Source organism: Sus scrofa, chromosome 3, assembly GCF_000003025.6.
Source record: "Sus scrofa isolate TJ Tabasco breed Duroc chromosome 3, Sscrofa11.1, whole genome shotgun sequence".
Classification (NCBI taxonomy): Eukaryota; Metazoa; Chordata; class Mammalia; order Artiodactyla; family Suidae; genus Sus; species Sus scrofa.
In genome coordinates this window covers 85,414,439-85,432,999 of record NC_010445.4, presented here as the reverse complement: position 1 = coordinate 85,432,999, position 18,561 = coordinate 85,414,439, and the positions used below count along the sequence as shown (strand labels likewise).

At 35.4% G+C, this 18,561-nt stretch overlaps 2 protein-coding genes across 5 annotated transcripts in view; one reads left to right on the top strand and one right to left on the bottom strand.

Annotated features, from left to right (window-relative positions):
- Window positions 1–18,561, top strand: part of CCDC85A (coiled-coil domain containing 85A) — a 691,471-nt gene that overhangs the window by 216,855 nt on the left and 456,055 nt on the right. The gene's annotated exons all lie outside the window — the stretch shown is intronic.
- The window catches only part of EFEMP1 (EGF containing fibulin like extracellular matrix protein 1), a 65,575-nt gene that overhangs the window by 40,252 nt on the left and 6,762 nt on the right, over window positions 1–18,561 (bottom strand).

The window sequence follows — 18,561 nt, the reverse complement described above, 5'->3', positions numbered from 1 at the left end:
AAGAAGAGTTCCTATCAGTAGAAATAGTTTAAATGCCAGGCACATATCAATCAAGTACCATATAGCCATCACACTTCCAAGGCTTGTAGCCTAAACAAAGCGCACTCTCTCTACCTCTCTTTTTTTTCTTTCTCATTCTTTTAAAATTATTTTGAATGAAAGCTGGAAAGAATAACCTTTAATTTTAACAGCTGAGAAAGCTGAGCCTCAGAATATTAACTGGTTTAATACAGTCAGAGTCATTTGGGGAAGATTCTGATGGGAACCTTTGTCTCTTTCTGAGTTTCACAGAGTTCCCGCCACTCTTTGCTGCCAAAGACTACTTTCTGGATCATCCTGAGCATTCAAGCATAAAAACATTCTACTACAGGAGAAAATTCTATTAATTAGTGCGCAAGGGAAAAATCTATGTATTACAGCTAAAGCTGTTACAATGAAATATATATCGGAGAAAATGAGTATCTAACCAGAGGAGAAGAATAACTTTTGAACGTCCACCACAAGCAGATCTAATTCCATCCAAAGTATACCACACTCTGCTGACTGCTGAAAATAGACAATGAAGACTCACTAGATATATCAGCTTCTTGGTGGGAAGCACAAATTGTCAGCTACTGGAAGATAGGCTCTGAATATATCAACAAAATCTGGGAACTTGTTAGAAATGGAATCTTGGATTTCACCCAAAATGTAATGAATCAGAATCTTCATTTTAATAGGATCCCAAGTAATTTCTATGTTCATAAAAGTTTGAGAATCAGTAGTCTGTCACATGTATAGCATATAGAAGATTCTCAAAAATATATAGGCAAATTTAAAGAATTCCCTCAGCCAATTTTATAAAAATAGAAAAACTAATTTATTCAGGTATCACCTTTTCTTTTTTCCTTCATCAGTCTTTTGAGGAAAATATGCAGTCATACATACATATGTAGGTGGAAAGTGGTCATTGTACTATCGTTTTATGATGCTTCAGTAGAATCTATTTTTGATTGGTATAGTCTTATCCTTACTCCTTGTCCTCTACTTTGCTCTCTTTTTATCTAACTTCCAGGTCCATTCTACATCTCTTTTTCTGCCTCTCACTACTCTTACATCTGTTCTTTTCTCCCAGTGTAAGAGGAATTTCCCGGAAGAGAAGGATATGGCTCAGCTGTTTTGCTCTATTTTACTCCCCCAACCCAAATGTGCCAAGGCAGTCCTGGCCTCTACCCTAACAGGTATTCACTGCATTTTTGCTTTTTTTGTAGATGACTGATTTCCCTACTGATTGGTGAGTGGTGATAGGAGGTGGTGTTGGAAGGAAGAGGTCACTGTTACTTAAGCCTCTCAGCAGAGGAGCCAGGGAAGTCCCATAATTGGCCTCCCTATTTCATCCTAATAATACATGGTATATATACAGTAGCCCCATTACCTTTAGTTTCACTTTCCAAAGTTTCAGTTCCCTACATACTCAACTATGATCCAAAAGTATCAAATGAAAAATTGCAGAAAAAATTTTAAGTTCTAAATTGCCCACCATCCTAAATAGCGTGATGAAATACTTTGCCATCCCATTCTGTCCTGTCTTGGACCTGAATAATCCTTTTGTCCAGCATATTCTACTCATCAATCGATTGGTAGCATCTTGGTTATCAGACCCACTGTTTCTAATATCACAGTACTTGCATTCAAGTAACCCTTATATCATTTAATAATGGCCCCAAAGCTCAAAAGTAGTGATGCTGGCAATTTGAGTATGCCACAGAGAAACCGTAAAGTGCTTCCTTTAAGTGAAAAGGTGGAAGTTAATGACTTAATAAGAAAAAAAATTTGTATTCTGAGCCTGCTAAGATCTACAGTAAGAATGAATCTTTTAAATGTGAAGTTGTGAAGAAGGAAAAAGAAATTTGTGCTAGTTTTGCTGTAAAAGTTGTGGCCAGTGCATAATAAGTGCTTAGTTAGGATGGAAAAGTCATTAAATTTGTACAATAAGGTATTTTGAGAGGGAGAGCAAGAGAGAGATAACCTTCACATAACTTTTATTACAGTGTATTGTTATAATTGTTCTAATTCACTATCAGTTATTCATGTTAATCTCTTACTGTGCCTAATTTATAATTTAAACTTTATCACAAGTGTGCATGTACAGGAAAAACATAGGGTTTGATGTTATCTATGGTTTCAGGCATCCTCTGGGGGTCTTAGAATGTACTCCCTGCCAATAAGTAGGACTACTCTATTTAAAATCGATCAATGGGCAAGCAACACTCAAGTCATGAATTTTCTTTTTTTTTTTTTTTTCTTTTCTAAAAACAAGTTTAATTGATTTCTAAGAGCAATCATGTGTCAACTAACAGAAGAGAAAAAACAATAATGTTCTATTTTATGGTATCGTACTTTGTTATTCTCAGAATAGGAACTTTTCCAAACTAGAAGTTAACTGAAGGTAAATGGCTTATTTTATTTTTTATTTTTTTTATTTTTATTTTTTTTTTTATTTTCCCACTGTACAGCAAGGGGGTCAGGTTATCCTTACATGTATACATTACAATTACATTTTTTCCCCCATCCTTTGTTCTGTTGCAACATGAGTATCTAGACATAGTTCTCAATGCTATTCAGCAGGATCTCCTTGTAAATCTATTCTAAGTTGTGTCTGAAAGTCATGAATTTTCAATGACAGTTACTCAGTTATGATTTTTGTAGTTAATAGGTTCACCTAACTGTAACAGAAAAGAGAACTTATTTCTTCTCCTTTAAGGGAAAGTGGTGCTTTCTTTTCTGCTGAGTAATAGATTTGGCATAACAGTGATGTATCATCTATTAGAATAATTTTAAAATGTAGCTCCCCAAATCAACTGCAAAGGATTGGCCTGACTATGAATCTGCACTGATTCTTCTAATTCAAGATCTATACTGAGGAATAGGCTGGCCAGTTGCTTACAGTTAGTTTTACCCACTCCTCAGGACCTCTACTTGATTTTTTTAAGTTCTTGAGAAAATTCAAAACATCATTCATATTTAATCAAATAATTCATGCAATCTTCCTTGTTAAGGTCTTCCCTATTCTGTCTTATCAGTGTAACTGTTCCTTTTAATATAAGACAAGAAACTGTACTTTACCAAGAAAAAAATACACAGTTATAACCATTTTGTTTTAGATTCATAATGTTTTAGGGAATGTGTAATTCTGCGTACTCCTGACTTTGACATTATCACCAGTTTTTCCAGGAATTCTTTAAAAGTCTATGAGAACCCAAACACTGTCTGTGGTCAGGTTTTCACAGTGACAGCTAAATAGTCCAACTTTTGGTTCTAATAGAGTGATATTCTATTTAGGTTATTAATCATTGGTGATAGTTGGTTTATTGGAAACTATTGCTCTGGCATGTTTATACAATCCATTTTTCTGCTTAAATTGAGAAATCAATGAGAAGATTTTTTTTAGATTAGAGTTTAACTCTATTTACAATGGTGTTACTATTTAATGTCTTTTAAAATGAATTAGTCACCAAATAATTTTTCCTGATTTTTCAGAACTATCATTAGCTGTATAAACTGAACCACAATTAAATTTCCTTCTTTCATTTAGCTTATTTGTATCATTAACTTCCACAGCAACCCCCCTCTCCCCCCCGCCAACTCCATTACTAAGAAAGAAAGGTCTTGTAATTGAAGTTTAGAACAAAGCCTGGCATCTTTACCAGCTTGTGTGCAAAGACCTTTTTCTCTGGTGCTCTCCCTACCTGGATTAGGGTTCTTCTGATATGCCAGGTCGTGAAGTATTTTTACAAATAGGGCTACAGCTTTTACTGGGAAGTTTAATTAATCATGACTGGAATTTTCTGCCTTGCTTGTGGAGTAAAGTTTTGTTCTGGGCTACATCCTGAATATATAATTTACCAAAGTCTGAAGAATAAAAGAGTATGGGGATTCAGTGTCAGTCCTGGATTAAGTTATTTTATAATCAACTCTGTGATGGCCTATCTAAAATGTTTATTTTGCTTAAAATTCACTAGAGACACAAGGTAGCTCAGGATGGAATCCAGGTCAATTTCTAAGAAAGATTAGTCAAGACATGGCAGGGAGGCTGCAGAAGTGTAGGTCAACAGTCTTAGAAGTAACATCTTAACACTTTTGTTTCTATTTTGGTGACACTTTCTACATATATCCCATCCAGCAAAGTTCTTTGTTGATAAAAGCATGTGGTAGCTGTCCAAGGTGCCCTCTTCTCTTGTGATAGGTAAACACATGAATTTAGAAAGCAGTTCCCAGTGTGGATTTTATAAGAATAAAGAGAGGGGAACTGTGTTCTGAATCATTGTAGAAGCGTCATCATTTTTGATCAGTTTAACTTTGGTACACGTTATTTTCCTACCAAAAAATGGTGCATTATATATATGTACACATGCATATATGTATATGGGCATAAACTTGAGTTGGTATATGTATGTGTGAACATGTGTGAGTATACGTAGCTGGAATAAACTAAATCCAGGCAAGAAAAGGGGACATTTAGCCTGAGTAGGCAGGTTTCTAAGATTTTTTTTTAAACAACTTCTTTGGCAATGTCCTTTCTCTTTTAAAATGAGGTATCTTCTGATATCACGACCTGCTCAGAACAGAACACGGATAAAGACAGAAAACCATCTTACAGAACAGTATCTCATTAGGTCTCAAGTCATGAAATGATTAAGAAGAAAGTTTACTGGTGGGTTTTGAATGATGCCAGACCCTTAAATTGCTCACATATTTTAGTGGAATGAATTAAAACTGAATTCTCTAAGAAGCTTCTTCAAATAAACAACAAATTCAAAGGATTCACCAACAGACTTTGAAAAACAGAAATGTACTGGTCTTCATAATATTGTTATAATAAGAAACATTGAAATACTTAAGTTTTATTTTAGTGAATAGTAAAAAATCAGCAACAATTTAATAGCACACTCATTTTGCGAATGTACATGTGAGAAGAGGGCTTTGCTGCAAAACAGTGAAATCTAATCACCGCTGAACAAAAATTCTTCCCTCATCCAGGTTTTAATAGACTTGGTCTCCAGGTAGACACTGAATGGGACCACTTGAGTTGTTTCCCATTTTGGACTGTGCTCCTTCTTCCACTCAAAGAAGTAGGATTAGATTCTCTGAAGCACACAGCTATTTAGAGTACAAAACTTATTTCGCTATAGTCTTTGGAACTTTTTGAGATTTAATTATATGCACAAAGGCAGTTAGAATTTAAATCATGATTCTCACTTTATCTGGGCACATGTAAAGCAATATACACAGCTTTTTGGATGTCTCTAGTTCCACTGTCTACTTCACATTCTTATTTCCTCTGCAGTTAAGTACAAGCTAGCTATTAGCTCCCACCTCAGAAATTCTGAGCTCTTTCTTCCTGGGCCCCTCAGATCCATGAATTTCTTTCTCACTTCTCAAAAAATCAGCTCTTCTTACCTTGGGACCAGATAGAATTGTGCTCCTTTCAGTCACCTACAATCAAATTAGCGATTTTCCTGGCTCCTACCCTTCAACATTTTAGTAGGATAGATTTAAAAGTAGCAGTTTTAGGAGTTCTCGTTGTGGCTAGATGGAAACTGATCTGACCAGCATTCATGAGGATGCAGTTTTGATCCCTGGCCTTGCTTAGTGGGTTAAGGACCCGGTGTTGCCTTGGGCTGAGGTATAGACCAGCAGCTACAGCTCCGATTCAACCCCTAGCCTGGGGACCTCCATGTGCCGTGGGTGTGGCCCTAAAAAAACAAAACAAAACAAAACCACAAACAAACAAAAAAGTTTGATTCCTAGCCACAGCAATCAGTCAAGAAAAAGAAAAAAAAAAAAGTAGCCAAACTGAAAGGGAAGACGTAAAACTGTCACTATTTGCAGATGACGTGATACTCTTTATAGAGAACCCTAAAGATTCCACACAAAAACTTCTAGAACTAATAAATGAAGGTAGCAGGATACAAGCCTAATATATAGAAACATGTTGCGTTTCTTTACACTAATAATGATATATCGGAAGGAGAAAGAAAAAAAAATCCCTTTTAAAGTCACATCAAAAAGATACTTAGGAATAAACTTAACTAAGGAGGTGAAAGACCTATACATTGAAAACTATAAACATTGATAAAAGAAACTGAAGATAATTCAAAGAAATGGAAAGACAGATACCTTCAACAAAGAAGGCAAGAATATACAATGGTAAAAAGAGAGTCTCTTTAGCATGTGGTGCTGCAAAACTGGACAGTTGCATGTAAATCAATGAAACTAGGGCACGCTCTCACACTATGCACAAAAATAAATTCAAAATGACTTAAAGACTTTAACATAAGAAGTTCCCATCATGGCTCAGTGGTAACGAACCCAACTGATATCCATGAGGATGCAGGTTCGATCCCTGGCCTTGCTCAGTGCGTTAGGGACCCGGCATTGCTCTGAGCTGTGGTGTAGTTCACAGATGTGGCTTGGACCCCGAGTTGCTGTGGCTGTGGTGTAGGCTGGTGGCTGCAGCTCCAACTCGAACCGTGGCCTGGGAACCTCCATATCCCTCGGGTGTGGCCCTAAAAAGACAAAAGACCAAAAAAAAAAAAAAAAAGACTTAAACATAAGATATGACACCATAAAACTCCTAGCAGAGGACATAAGCAAAACTTTCTCTGATATCAACTGTACAAATATTTTCTTAAATCAATCTCCCAAGGCAATAGAAATAAAAACAAAAATAAACCAATGGGCCCTAATCAAACTTACAAGCTTGATTGTAAAACAAAGGAAACCACAAAACAAAAAGATAACCTATGGAATGAGAGAAGATAGTTGGAAATGATGCAACAGTCAAGGGCTTAATCTCCAAAATGTATGAACAACTCATACAACTCAACAATAATAATAATATAAAAAAAAAAACCAATTGAAAAATCGGCAGAAGATCTAAATAGACATTTCTCCAAAGAATGGATGGCCAGTGGGTACATGAAAAAATGTTCAACATCACTAATTACTAGAGAAATGCAAATCAAAACTGCAATGAGGTACAACTTCACACTAGTCAGAATGGCCACCATTAATAAGTCTACAAATAACAAATGCTGGAGAGGGTGTGGGAGAAAGAGAAACCCTTCTATACTGTTGGTGGGAATGTAAATTGGTACAACCACTATAGAAAACAGTATGGAGGTTCCTCAGAAAACTAAATATAGAACAACCATGTGATCCAGCAATCCCACTCCTGGGTATATATCTGGACAAAACTGTAATTCAAACAGATATATGCACCCCTATGTTCATTATGGCACTATTCACAATAGCCAATATTCACAATATTTAGGAAACAACCTAAATATTCATTGATAGATGAATGCATTAAGACAATGTGTTATGTATATACAAAGGAATACTACTCAGCCATAAAAAGAACAAAATAATGGCATTTGCAGCAACATGCATGGAACTAGAGATTCTCAAACTCTAGTTTAAGAAGAGAAAGAGAAATACCATATGATATCACTTATATGTGGAATCTAAAATATGGTACATTTTAAAAAGTAACTATGAAGAGTTTTGTGTGTGTGTTTATAAAATATTACTATTGCCAATATTTGAATAACAAATTATGAATATCATCAAATTTGCATTAAAGAGACTTGCATTAGATTTTGTAAATAAAGTTTATTTATAAAATTAAAAAAAATTGTACAAATGAACCTTTCTACAAAACAGGAAGAGACTCTCAGACATAGAAACAGACTTATGGTTGCCAAGGGGGAGGGGGTAAAGCATGGGATAGACTGGTAGTTTGGGGTTAGTACAACAACCTATTACATTTGGAATGGAAAAGCAATACAGTCCTACTGTATAGCACAGGAAACTATATCCAATCTCTTGGGATAGATCATGATGGAATATAATATAAGAAAACGCAGAAATTGGCACCACATTGTAAATGAACTATACTTTAATTACGTAAAAAATTAAAAAAGCAAAGAAATGGAAAGATACCTTATGATCTTGGATTAGAAGGATTAAAATTGTTAAAATGACCATACTACTCAGAGCAATCTAAAGATTTAATGTGATCTCTATCAAAACATTCATAATATTTTTCACTGAACTAGAACAAATAAACCTAACATTTATATAGAAGTACAAAAGATCCCAAACTGCCAAAGCAATTCAGAGGAAAAAGAACAAAGCTGAAAGCATTTGTCCCAGACTTCAGGCAATACTACAAAGCAACAGGAATCAAAACAGTGTGGTACCGGCACAAAAACAGACATATAGATCAATGGATCCGAATAGAGAAGCCCAAAATAAACTCACACTCCTATGGTCAATTAATCTATGACAAAGGAGGGAAGAATATACAATGGAGAAAAGAGAGTCTCTTCAACAAGTGGTGTTGGAAAAATGGGACAGCTATATGTAAAAGAATGAAATTAGAACATTCTTTAACACCATACATAAAAATAAATCTAAAATGGAAGTTCCTTTGTGGCCTAGTAGGTTAAAGATCCATCATTGCTGTAGCTGTGGCACAGGCCACAACTGCAGCATGGGTTTGATTCCTGGCCTGGGAACTTCCACATACTACAGGCACGCCCACCCCCCAAAAAAAACCCCCACAAAAACAGAAAAAACAAAACTGACCAACCAAACAAAAACAAACAAACAAACAAACAAAACCTCAAAATGGATTAAAGATCTAAATGTAAGGCCAGATACCATAAAACTCCTAGAGGAAAACATAGGGAGAACGCTTTTTGACAAATTGCAGCAATATCTTTTTGAATTTGTCTCCTAGAATAATAGAAGTAAAAACAAAAATAAACATGTGGGACCTAATTAAACTTAAAAGCTTTTGCATAGCAAAGGAAACCATAAACAAACAAAGACAACCTACGGAATGGAATAAAATGTTTGCAAATGATGCAACTGATAAGATTAATTTCCAAAATATACAAACAGCTCGTACAAAATTAAAAAAAGAGACAACCCATTGAAAAAAATGGACATTTTCCAAAGAAGATATACAGATTGCCAAGAGGCACATGAAACATTACTAATTATCGGAAAAATGCAAATCAAAATCACAATGAGGTGTCACCTCACACAGATCAGAATGGCCATCATCAAAAAGTCTACAAATAATAAATGCTAGAGAGGGTGCAGAGAACAGGGAACCCTCCTACACTGTTGGTGGGAATGTAAGCTGATGCAGCCACTGTGGAAAACAATATAGAGGTTCCTTAAAAAACTAAAAATAGAGCTACCATATGATCCAGCAATCCCATTCCTGATCATATATATGGAAAAGATGAAAACTAATTCTAAAAGATACATGCACCCCAATGTCATAGCAGCACTGCTTAAAACAGTTAAGACAGACACAACTTAAGTGTCCATCAACAGATGATTTGTTTAAGATGTGAGGTGTGTGTGGGTACATGCGTGTGTGCCTGTGTGCATGTCTGTGTGTGTGAAATATTACTCAGCCATAAAAAGAATGAAGTATGCCATCTCCAGCAACATGGATCAACTATATATTATCATACTAAGTGAAGTAAGAAAGAGAAAGACAAATATCATATGATATCACTTATATATGGAGTCTGAAAAATAATAGAAATGAATCTTTCTACAAAACAGACTAATTTATGGTTATGTAAGGAGAAAGGGAGAAGGAAGGGGGATAAGTTAGGAGTATGGCATTAACAGATACAAACTACTATACATTAAATAAGCAGCAAAGATTTACTATTTAGCACACAGGGAACTATATTCAAAAATCTTGTAATAGGAGTTCCCGTCGTGGCGCAGTGGTTAACGAATCTGACTAGGAACCATGAGGTTGCGGGTTCGGTCCCTGCACTTGCTCAGTGGGTTAACGATCCGGCGTTGCCGTGAGCTGTGGTGTAGGTTGCAGACGCGGCTCAGATCCCGCGTTGCTGTAGCTCTGGCGTAGGCCGGTGGCTACAGCTCCGATTCGACCCCTAGCCTGGGAACCTCCATATGCCGCGGGAGCGGCCCAAGAAATAGCAACAACAGCAGCAACAACAACAAAAGACAAAAAAAAAAAAAAAAAAAAATCTTGTAATAATCTATAATGGAAAATAATCTGAAAAAATATATAACTGAATCACTCTGCTGTACAACTGAAACTAACACAATACTGCAAGTCAACTATATTTCAATTTTTAAAAATTACATGACCAAAAAAAAGGGATAGTTTCTGCTTGTAGTTAAGGGAAAGGACCAAGATGAATTGCTCTGATCCCTTTTTTTTTTCTTACTCCTATTTTATAGAGCTTCATCCTGTGCCTTGAGTTTCTTCACAGTATCAAGGAGCTTACATAAATGTTTTCCAGCCTTATGATTATTTTCAATTCAAAATCATAAATATTAACATTTTCCCAACTCATTTGTATTTTCATTATTTACCATTAGCTATCTGAGGAAAGATATATTTGATACAGAGAGGCATTGACTTGCTAAACATCTTGTCAGAAAGTTAAAAGAATTCTAGTATTTCTAACTACTGGTTTTGCTCTAGGAATAACAGCTTTTTTATTCACCAATGTTTATTAAAAATGTAACAATCCATAATATAAAGAGTAGACTTTATAACTCCTTCTTTCAAGTGGCTTAAGCTTAAGATGGGAAGTAGATACCTAAGATTTCCATTATTTATAAGAAATTCGATACATAGATAGTTGGGAAATATACCTTATATACATATGGTACCTAATAGCTCATTTTCAAGGATAGTTTTAGAACTCATTGTAAACCTTAAGTCTGAATTTTCTGATGATTAAAAACCATTCATTTATTCAACAAATACATGATCACAAAACCTTTGCTTGGTGTCTTTTCAATAGTAAGTAAAATGGGACACAGTTTGGGAACATATTGAGATAGAGCTGGAGGAACATATTAGTATTTTGTTTGGGAGAGTTACTGAGGTTGGAACTAATCATAGGTGTTTGCTTCAGCATCATGTATGCTATCTAATTTTGTTTTCCTTCTAGTACCCCACCCTCTACCTCGTTAGCTTTCCTATGGGCAGCACATTGCTTCTGGGGGCTCTCCTGGGAAACCACTTCCAGGTAGAAGGAGCATAGACACAAAGCTGCTTTGTACCTGTTGTGATGGCTACAGGATGGTTACTTCACTCACTATTTGGATCTTAATTTCCTTGTCAGGCCTTGCAACTTCCCTTCACCATTCTCTTCTAAATGTTCCATTCCAGGGAGAAACCAGGCTTTTGATCTTGATTATATTGATTATATTTCTGGGGACATGTTCTTTTTTTCTGTCCAAATGTGGATTTTGGTAAATTGTAAGGATATCTGTATCATGTATTGGTTTTGCTGCTACTTTTGGCAATTCATTATGTACTTTTTGTGATACTCCATGTGTTATTTTACTGAGCTGTATTTTGTTTCTTTTATTGTTATTTGGTAATTCATGGGTTGATGACGGCAAGTTTCTTAAGGACAATCAATGGCTACTCCTTCCTTCTACTTTGATTCCATTAAAGTGCCTGAGAACAGAAAGTGGTTCTTAAAATTTGATCAAATTTAGAGAAGATTAACTGAATGGTATATGTTCTGTTTGATCAAATCCATTTGTGATATTACCTGGTTACCCTTGACTGGCATGGATATACAATTATTTCAAAGGTAGTTCAGGTTTTAGAATTTGAGTTAGCCAAATATCTCAAGTTTTTAAGTCTATTTAGTACACATTTACATTACATCGATTCACTCTCTGTCCCTCCTTTTACTCTGTGGTCATATTAAATTGACAGCAATAAGCTATCCATGCTGCTGCCAGTATCCTGGCACTTAGCCTTCCTTTCATGTCATTCCTTCACTTCACCTTTATTGAATGTTTACAAATCATTTAGGTTCAAGCTATAAGCCTGCAATTATGGCTAAATGCCTGCAATGACAGCTGTTTTCTTCTGCCAATATTTGAACGCAGTTTTCTTGATCAGTTTTATTTTTGAGTGTGCAGTTTGCAGTTACCTCCTAGAAAAAGGAGCATGCTAATGAACTTCAGATGTGGCATGAATTACTTATTTGTACATTCGTGCAAAAATGAAACACATTTGGGACAAACTTTGTTTACTCTTTGGTTTCAAAGAATAAAATCATGCCAGTAATTCAACAAGTGCAAAGGCAATCCTTACAAATGGGGCAGCTTGTTGATTTCAAAGACTGTAGTTTGAAATTTTCTGCTGGAGAAAGAAATAATGAACCAGTACCAGTGCACATTCCTGAAGTTACCCAGGCTTGCAATTCTACTCTAACCTGCTTCTTTTTGCTTCTATGTGGAGAGGAAAACTCCTTCCACAGATTAAGTGTTAACTAGTTTTAACAAAAATCTTCTTGTATTTGATGGGAAGTAAATCTTTGATCGAGTTTAAATTGAACAGAAGATACTTGTGTGAACAATATTTTAATAGCTGATGATATTAGAATCTAAAGAATCAGTCAGCTGTGCATCTATTATTGGAAGGATCTCCTATCACTTTGGTAACTGAAACACACTTTAAGGCCAAAATCAGTCAACCTTCTCATCTTTTGCAACTTTACATGAACTGAAGCTCAGAACAACAATGCCTTATCTCACAAGTGTGTGCCATGAGTATAAGGGGATGCCTCTAGAAAGTAGGGGTTGGGAGTTCCCCTACTAAAAAAAAAGTAGGGGTAGCACCAATTATTACCATAGCCAAAACATAACTGCAAGTTTCACCTACAGATAATTTAAGGGCAGTTGTAGTATTTCACACTTGCAGTTTTTATAGAGAGGTGCGAGATCTCTTGTTTTCTTGTTAAGATGCCCCCCCCCACTTCCTCTAGATTGCATATACTGTGTCTTTGGTTCAGAGATAGAGTCCTAACCAGGACTCAAGCCCAATCATGTCTGGGGATCAGAGACTGGTGATTATAATAAGAAAGGCGAGAGAAGTGAAATGGAAATATTATCCTTTCCTATAAGCAGGGTGTATTATTTTTGATTTTTTCTCATCATTCCCATATATAATGTAAAGTGTTATGACCCTACCCTCTGATTTTTATACCTGAATGCAGCTTCCTGAAGTTAAGATTATATTAGGGCATTGATTCTCACACTTCCACAGAGATCAAAATCATAGATTTGTTAAAACACAGATTGCTGAGTCTCATCCCCAGAGTTTCTGATTCAATAGGTCTGATGGGACCCAAGATTTTGCATTTCTAATGAATTATGAGATGATGCTAATATTTATAGTCTGGGGACCACACTTTTTAAATCATTGAGCTAAACATCTATAGAACTTACTCTTTGGTTGCAGAAGAGTGATCAGATTGCGCTCTTTCAATCCTTCCACCTCAAACACTTGCTATTCAATTTTTATGGAGGAATTGTAAGGAGTTTTCTGACTATGTATGAATCAGATACATGTACATGTCATTTTAAAATGTTTATTAAAGCTGAATCTTAAATTAACTGAAATTTGATGACTACAGTATTTGGAAAAGTAAATTATGAGGGATTTCCGTGGTGGCTCAGCAGTAATGAACCTGACTAGTATCCATGAAGACACTGGCCTCGCTCAGTAGGTTAAGGATCTGGCATTGCCATGAGCTGTGGTGTAGGCCAGCAGCCACAGCTCTGATTCGATCCCTAGTCTGGGAACTTCCATATGCCACAGGTGTGGCCCTAAAAAAAAAAAAGTAAATTATGAAACAATGCTAGATTTTTCAGGAGGAAATCAATGCATTTACGCTGCATCAGCTTATTTAGAAAGTAATTCAGTTTTCCCTATAAACTCAAATCCTATCCGTTTATGTGGCCTTGGAGAATTTTCAGATACTCAAAGGTAATTAACAACTGAAAACAATAAACTATTAAGTAGGCTAAATACCTATTTTGCTTTCTGCTTGAAACATTTCTTTTCTGTTAATATCATAATTTACTCAATTGTAGTCTTCTTTTTGCAAAATACCTACTTTCTGAGATCAAAGCTCTTCACTGGCTTGTATAATTATATATAACAAAAATAGGCATTTTCTTACAAAACTAACTGGAGCAACCAGAGACCCTAATGACATTAGTGAGGATCAACAAAAGGGTAGTGTTTGAAAGTTGTATAGTAATGACAATGCCAAGTATGCTAAGCTACTTGATTACACTGTAATTTATAAATCCTCTTTTGGATATGAGATCATTTAAGTTTCAAATGAAAGAAGTCAAAGAAAGACGTCCCTAGCATCTGAGAATCTGTACATGTCAGTTCAAGTTTTTCTTTAAAGTAGATGTATAGATAACAACCTCTTTTCTTCCCAAAATGGTATTTTAGTTATCTTTATGTTTGTAAAAAAAAAAAAAAAAAAAAAATTGCAGAGGCTAATAGATGGTCTCTATGAGTGTAGAGTTTAACCCTGGGTATATTTTTTTTGTTCCTTTTAGGCTTTATACAAGACAGTATTTTTTCGCTTTTCAACTTTTTAGTTGTTCCTGCATCATAGGTAATAATGATAAAATCAAATAAAATCATTGAATACACCTGAAATTTTCAAAAATATTTTTCTGGCAAAAAAAACCTTTATGGCTAAAGTATGGTATTTGATTTGGCTGTGTGGTAAAATTTTTCCCAGCGGAAATGAGCTAACCATGGTGTGACATGTATTATGCAGGTACTTATGTCTAGGTATTCTACACATGCAATCTAGAATAATGTAGAAATCAGCTACCTAACAAACTGGCAGGATCCTGACAACTGCAAGGAAAGGCTCTGTCCAGGTACATAAAAATTAATGAAATATGGTTTTTTCAAAGTTCAAAACACATTGAAAAAAGTCTCAATGAACAAACAATGCTTCAACCTGAAAAGGTGGCTCTAACATTGGTAAGTTCTCACTGTTGGCTGTGATGTGTCGGATATTTGGTTATTGGGGATTTGCTAGGGTGATCAACAATGCCATTTGCCCAGGACTGAAGCATTTCCAGGGACATTTAGTTTTCAAACCAGGACAGTCTTAGGTAGGCAAGGATGGTTGGAAACCCTAGGGTATATTTTCACATCTCTGTTATGCCTTATATAATGTAAGCCAGGTATTACACTCTGAATTTGGCTCCACAATCAGCTTCATTAGACATTTGTATCAAGTTCATTTTTTGATAGCATGGTTTCTTTAGCAAGTTAGTAATGATACTTGTAAATCCTCGCTAAGTTTAGTAATGACTTAATTACCAGCTGTTCAAAATACCCTACATTTAATTTTTTGAAAGTTCAATTAAGTGAACAGATTCCTTTTGATTGGGCACTTGATGCTTGATTATTTTTCCTATAAGAATGGGGCTCTTAGAAAGTTATATGTGATTTTAAAAATCCTTTCTCCACTTAAACTAGTGATTTCTAACTCCATCTCCTTTGAAGAAGATAACATAGTGACTGTGCACTAAAAATGTAGAAAAATAAAGTGAACTGTCACTGGGTTACCATATATTCCCTATCCATCCAGCTTCCTTTGGGGGCAGATGTATATCTATTGTCTTTGAGGTAGATGATGTTTCATGCAGAAACGATTAATTTCTAAAACTTTATTTTTACATGACTTGAGGCATGTAACACCAAAATGATCTTCATGTAATTTGGTAGCTGCCAAAAAGGGCACCTGCCTTTTGAAATTCTTAGTGCAAAAGAATCCTCTAGTATCATGCTCAGTTGGCAAAAATTACATGAAAAAACTACTTACTGTGAATTGATATTTAGGTGCTAGGTTATATTTTAAACTCCTGAACAAATAGATGAATAAAAGTAAAAGGATCATGTTTTCATTTCATGTTAATACATGGAAAACTGGTCAAAATATATTATAAAATAAATTTAAAAATATGTAGTGGTATTTTGGGAGTTCCTGTTGTGGCTCAGCACAAAGAAATCTGACTAGTATCCATGAGGATGCAGGTTTGATCCTGGGCCTCGCTGAGTGGGTTAAGGATGTGGTGTTGCCATGAGCTGTGGTGTAGCTTGCAGACACGGCTTGAATCCTGTATTGCTGTGGCTATGATGTAGGCCGGCAGCTGTGGCTCTGATTCAACTCCTAGCCTGGGAACTTCCATATGCTCCAATTACGGCCCTAAAAAGAAAAAAAAAATTAGTGGTATTTAAATTATTAGGTGTCAACTGTGATTGGTAATAGAGCATTCAAAGGCATAATTGACTTTAGCACTGAAACAAAGTTCAGATTTCAGCCATTACATAAAAAAAGTGTTCTCAGCTTTAGGTTATATAATGATAAACTATACCTGTTGAAAAATATATGTGGAAAAAGAAATAATTTTTAATACAAATATGACTCATCTACAGGCATTCATTTATTCTGATCCAATGACCATGGTAAATGTGTTTGGATTACTGGTCATAAGTATGCAACATTTAAAAGGGAGTGGAGATCTTTATTAAAACAGAAGTCTCCTCAGACTCCACAATGATGTCAGTAATATAGGTCCTTAGAGCACATTATTGTTTTAAGTGGAGGTCCTGATACTTTCACATTGGTTATAAAACATTATTTTGTGCTGCTGGCCTGGAATGAGAATGTCATACATCTGCAGGCAATTAGAAGAAGCTGGACTGCATGTTTGATTAGCTCAATAATAAATGGGCACAAGTGTGACTCGACCTATGTTAGTCAGATTCCCTAGACAGATTATCCTATTGTTATCATGTGAAATAACCCCCTTTTATCAACAATTAAGTAAATCCACATTTATGGGCACTTTGCAAAATTGTGAGGTGGGAAGAAATCCAATTTAAGCCTTATGTCATCCAAAAAAACTTTTAACCCTGCTTTTAATGATACAGACCCCTAATCTCAAATTTTAGAAATTGGTTGAATTATGCAAAACAGCTTAGGCTGGAAATGCCCTAAATGCACACCATCAATGACTATATATTTAGCATCTACCATAAACAAGGCATTTAATAGCTTTAGCATATAACCAAAAAGAAGCTGCCAAAGAAGTAAGGATTATTAATATTTTAATATGTGAAAAATAATTTACTTTGTAAAGTAGTTTAAATGTTTTCAAGAAAAATTAAATAGGATTTCACTTTTATTATTCACATTTTATTATACAGTTTCTACTGTAACCAATGCATGTTGTAAACCCTGAATATTTTACTTTAGAACTTCTTCATTTGGTTCTAGGCATTGTTCTTTCATGCAACCACAATTGTCAATGATGAACTATAAATAACTTTGCTAGTTCCTGATAAATGATTCATTCATTTTTTTTGTTTTTTTTTCTCCTAAGTATCATTAAAACATACATCTGAAGTGTAAAAAAAAAATACAGTATATAACAATTAATACTTTAAAATTTTAGCCAAACTTTCCAGTTTCAGGAAAAATATCACCAAAACTTCCAATATAATTATGTAGTTAAATAACACAATTAAAAATTGGTATCTCAAATAAATTCAAAGTATAGTTAAGCCAGTATTTACCCAAATATACACACCATGTATGTGTATGCACACCATATATACACTCACACACACACACACAAACATATAAATAACTTCATGAGGTTATCTCTTTGACATAATTCTTAAATTAAGTATCTGAATATCAAGCAGATGCTGAAACATTCATCATCAATATTGGAATTCTGACTCATGACAGTAACAGAAAACAGATGCTACTATGATAGGCTCTCTGAAAAGTGACACCATCACAGCATGGGTTAGCTCTTGATGTGGGGTACTTTAAATCTGAACACAAAATATAAAATAATAAAAGTCAGAGCTTGATAGGTTTCTGTACTTCATTTATAAACCATGGAAAATCTACTATATTTTATATAGAAGGTAAAACTCAACAACTGGTGAAAAAAGGACAGAATCCCAGAGGACTAGAAGATGCTTCTTTCACTTACTGCAGCAGCTAGGTGACCCCAGTTGAACCCTTCAGTGTTGAGGGAAGAAGGTGCTCACTTCCTCACTCATGCAGGTAGAAGGTAAGAACTCCTGGGCCCTTTCCATTGGCCACTGTGTACCAGGCACTTATGGTATATTAAGTCAACCCCCAAGCAGTGAAAAAGGGGTCTGGACTTCCTATGGCCATACCAGGCAGATCTGAAAGGGTTTGCTAAGTAGGCAAAGAGGAACAAAATCCCTTAGCACGTCCAGTTAGTTAACATCCTACACATCTTCAAAGCCCAAGATTCTTACCACTTTGCTACCATGAGTCTACAGCTGCTTCTAGAATACACAGTCATGTGTACTCTTTGTGAAAATAAACAGAAAAACCCAGAGGGTGCCATGGTGCAAGAGATGCAAGTGAAATGTGCTCAAATGAGAACTTAAAAAGAGATATAAATGTGAGTGGGGGAGACTCCCTCAGAGGCAATGAGAAGCAGAAATCCAATTTCTTTATTCCTTTATGAGGAAAACAAGTCGGTGGCAAGTTCCGCGAAAAGAAAGCTTGATAACTTAAAGGGGAATATTTATGGTGTAGCTTTACAGTACAATTTCAAATTCCAAATGAATAACCTGACTGATCCTTTCAACAGCTG